This window comes from Sturnira hondurensis, unplaced genomic scaffold (genome assembly GCF_014824575.4).
Source record: "Sturnira hondurensis isolate 20B ecotype Veracruz unplaced genomic scaffold, ASM1482457v3 Scaffold0003801, whole genome shotgun sequence".
NCBI classification, from domain to species: Eukaryota; Metazoa; Chordata; class Mammalia; order Chiroptera; family Phyllostomidae; genus Sturnira; species Sturnira hondurensis.
The window spans coordinates 2,500,570-2,504,613 of record NW_028076432.1 but is presented as its reverse complement, the minus strand read 5'-3'; the positions used below and the strand labels follow the sequence as shown (position 1 = coordinate 2,504,613).

Genomic DNA, 4,044 nt, shown 5'->3' with positions numbered 1-4,044 from the left:
TGTGTTCCAAATGTGACTTTTTCTTTCTCAAATGCGGTTTTTGCACTGTTGTGCCTCAGCCTGGTATATCTTTCCTCCACTCTGGTCAGCCTCAGTCCTTTAGATTTTAATTTCAGTGCCAGTTTGTTAGGAACTCTACCCTCTGACAACCTGAATTGCTTAGCATCATTTCTTGCCTTGCCATGATTCTCAATGCTGTGTTAACTCGTTCAGTATATATACTTCCAAACGAACTTTAATTCCGATAAGGACAAAGACCGAGTCTGTCTTGTGCAGAGCAGTATCCCCAGTGTTTAGGATGGCAGCTGGCACGTGGCAATTGTGAAAGAGTGACCGAATGAAGCAACTCCTCGTGAAGATGAATAGGCAGTTGTCCACATATTGAAGAATAGCTGTCTTCGCAAACTGTGGGGTGCTGTCACACGGGAGATGGATCAGGCTTATTCTGATGGGTTCCAGAGAGCAGGATGATACAAGCAGAGCTCCTGAAGGACTCCACCGCTGTGTTCCGGCATGTGGTTGGCGCCCAATATCTGTTGATTGGATGAACCAGAACTGGTAAATGGAAGTTTAGGAAAGAGGGAAATCATTAAAGAAAATAACTGAGTATCATTTACCAGCTACTAATAATGGAATAGATTGTTGTCAGGAAGCTCAGACTATATGACATTTAAAGGCAGGATGTGGAACAAAAAAAGCCTGCCCTAGAAAATGGTTGAAATAGATTGATCTGTCGGATTCTTTGCACCTGTAAGTGTCCATTATTTTATCAGTTCCTCTGTGAGGAGAAATGGTGTTACTCATAAGTGTTAGCCTTAACTTTTTTAAAAAGTGACTCATACTTGTTAATGATCATATCACTGGTTTTATGCAGAGACTGGTAGTAAGTTGTCTTATTATTGGGTGTAATCAAAAGGACACTGGCACCAAATATTTCCCCAGTGGGTTTTCAATAGTCCTTAATCTCCACCATTAGAGAGTCACTTCTTGGGAAATGTTTTTCTCTAGGCACCAATGCTAAGAATGAAAATGTCACAGGAGGGGCAACATATGTGGTTATTATCCATAATCTCCACCCTTATTTAAGATCTTTTTTGAGAGCCGATTATTGTGGTTGAGAGTGAGTGGTGGAGGGGATGGGGACAGAGTGGTAGCATTCAGAAAGGGAGAAGGCTCTAGCTACAGCCTCAGCTAAGTATATATCTCCACAGAGACTTTTTTAGATACCTCAGTCTAAATAATGTGTTCCTCTGTGTGATTTTTCTCCTATATCAACTTCCATTCATTAGAAATATATTTAATGGGTGCCTTTTATGTGCTAAGCATTGTTCAAGGTGCTTTGGATACAATGGAGAACCAAAGAGACAAAAATACCTGCCATTGTGCCCCTTGCGATTTCGTGAAGCGTGGCCCAAGGACCAGGAACGTCAGCACCACCTGGAAGCCTGTAAGACATACAGATCGTAGGTGTTGCCCAGACCCACCAAATCATGTTCTGCCTTTTAACAAGATCCATTCCTCAAATGTATGTTTAAGTTTGAGAAACATTCTTCCAGTGCACCTGTCCTTTATTTCATATTATTTTTACATTTCAAATTACATCTCTGTCTACCTATAATATTTATTTGGTGGAACCCTGTTTGCTTCACTAGACGGTAGGCTGTAGGAAGTCAAGGGCAAAGATGGAAGAGATGGGAAATGTCAGTGGCAGACTTCCTCTGTTATATAGCTCTCCCAAGGCATGGGCTTTGCTTTTCAGTCTGGCCAACTGATTTGCCTGCTGCCCAGCGGGCAGGGCAACTGAATCCTCCCGGAAGAAGTAGCTAACATCTGCGAATTCTTTATCTTCTGTCCCAGCTTCATCATCTCTTACATTTTTTTATCTTTCAAGATTAAAAAATTACTATCATAAAAATATTTGATACAAACGGATGGTAGTCATTCTCATGGATAAAAATAAATACACTCTTGTGGTTTTTGGTACTTGCAAAATTAACCCAATAGCCTTGCCTCTTTATCCCTGTAAACCTGATTTAAGGTTTTCTTTTCTATTCTCACTTGACAGTATAACTGGGTCCTCTTTAACATCCCAGTGGCCCTTGATGGACGATGAGACTGTCCCTAGGTTGCGCTTTCCATAACCTACACGGCGTAGCAGGGGCTGGCAAACTGTCCCACGGGCCAAATTGGACTGACCCTCCCATTCACTTTTATGTGAACTGTGAAGAAAAAAATCCATTGTACATTTTAAGTGATTAAATAAATAAATAAAGGATATTTTATGACACATGGAAATGCTATGAAAGTTCAAGTGTATGTAAACCGAGTTTCACGGTGCAGAGCCCTGCTCATTCATTCCAGCGCTATCTGTGCTTGTGTTCATGCGGTAATGGCAGAGATGAGCAACTGGAACAGAGACCATATGGCCACACCACCTAAAATTACTGCCTGGGCCTTCACAAGGAAAGTTTGCCAACTTTTGCTCTGTAGTACCATTAGAAATATAATAAGCCACATGTGCAGTTCTGAATTTTCTGATAGGCACATTAGAAACAGTGACAAAAAGGTGAAATTAATTTAACAATATTTTAGCATAGCATATTCCAATTATTACCATTTTGATATGTAATCAATATTAAAAATTATTAACGGGATTTTTACATTTCCCTTTTTTTGTACCAAGTCCTCGAAATCCAGTGTGTATTTTCTATGAGCAGCACAGTTCAATTCAAACTCATTTCATTTCGAGTGCTAATAGGCACATATGGCTAGTGGCTACCATATGAGTCAGTCAGTGCAGCTTTAGAGTATATAGTTAGAAGATGAGTAAGTTAGGAGGCTATCCTAGAGGCGTGCACTGGCCAGGGAGCAACCAACATGGCCATGGGCAAGTCAGCTTCCAAACGGTTTAATAATGGTGTCCTGGAGGCCCACAGTGAGTACCAGCAGCAACATGGCGTCCCCCCACTGAAGCTCGGTCAGAAGCTCAACCAGAAGACTTAGCAGTATTCAGAGGCCCTGGCCAATACGAGGATCTTTAGGCACAGCCCTGAGTCCATTTACAGCCAGTGCAGAGAGAACCTGGCCTGGGCATCCTACAATCAGACAGGATAGGAGATGGCTGATAGATGCTACAGTGAAATTAAGAACTACAGCCTCCAGCAGCCAGGCTTCTACTCTGGGGCTGGGACCCTTCTGGGCCATAGAATGGAAGAATACAAAGAAGATGGGAGTGGGGAAGCCATCTGCAAGTGAGGGCTCCTCCTTTGTGCTGGCCGGATACTTCCCAGCAGGGAATGTCGTCAACCAGGCTTCTCTGAAGAAAATGTTCTGCCTCCAAAGGAGTAACTTGGCAGATGCAGGTGGCAGACTTAATAACATGGATATGAAGTACCTAGAACAACAAAAACACAGCTGTGTGTCTGTCTTTGTGTGCTTGTGTGTGTGATGCTATAGTGGCCTGCCCAGGAGGGGAGCTGGTCACTGAATCAGTAGGATGAATGTAATGGCTAATAGCCTGCCCAGGAGGGAGCTTACAGCTGAGTCAATAGGATCAGGGAGAGCAAGTAACTAAGTAGGAAGTAAGAACAAAGAATTTCGTATAAACTCCTATCAGCAGTTCCACTTTCTTGCTTCTGTAAGCTGCTTCCTGCTTTCGTGCCAGGAGTGACAGACCGACCCTCACCCTATATAAGCAATTGTTTCCCCACTGATCGGGGCCCAAAATTTGGAGACTGCCTCCTCTGGGTCCTCGTGCGTAAAATAATGTTCCACTCAGTACACCCGAAAGCGGCTGAGTTGTTTTCTGTACATTTTGGTGCCCTGACCAGGAATGACTCACACAAGCAGGTCTTTTTTTTTTGCCTCCTTTGAAGGTGGTGGGGGTGTGACCAAGAGGGAGCCCGGCAGCCAAAGGGAAGCACCCACCCCGGTGATTTCGGGTCCCAGACACCCCAGGCTCCGTGGAAATGATCCTGTGACCGCTCTTCGATGCGGGCAGGCGGGGTGCGGACTGGAACTATCTGGGCCTGGAAAGGCACCAAT

At 43.8% G+C, this 4,044-nt stretch overlaps 1 pseudogene; it reads left to right on the top strand.

Annotated features, from left to right (window-relative positions):
• Window positions 1-2,883: 2,883 nt before the first annotated feature.
• LOC118984790 (Golgi-associated plant pathogenesis-related protein 1-like) lies at window positions 2,884-3,348 on the top strand (annotated as a pseudogene).
• The last annotated feature ends 696 nt before the right edge of the window (window positions 3,349-4,044 follow it).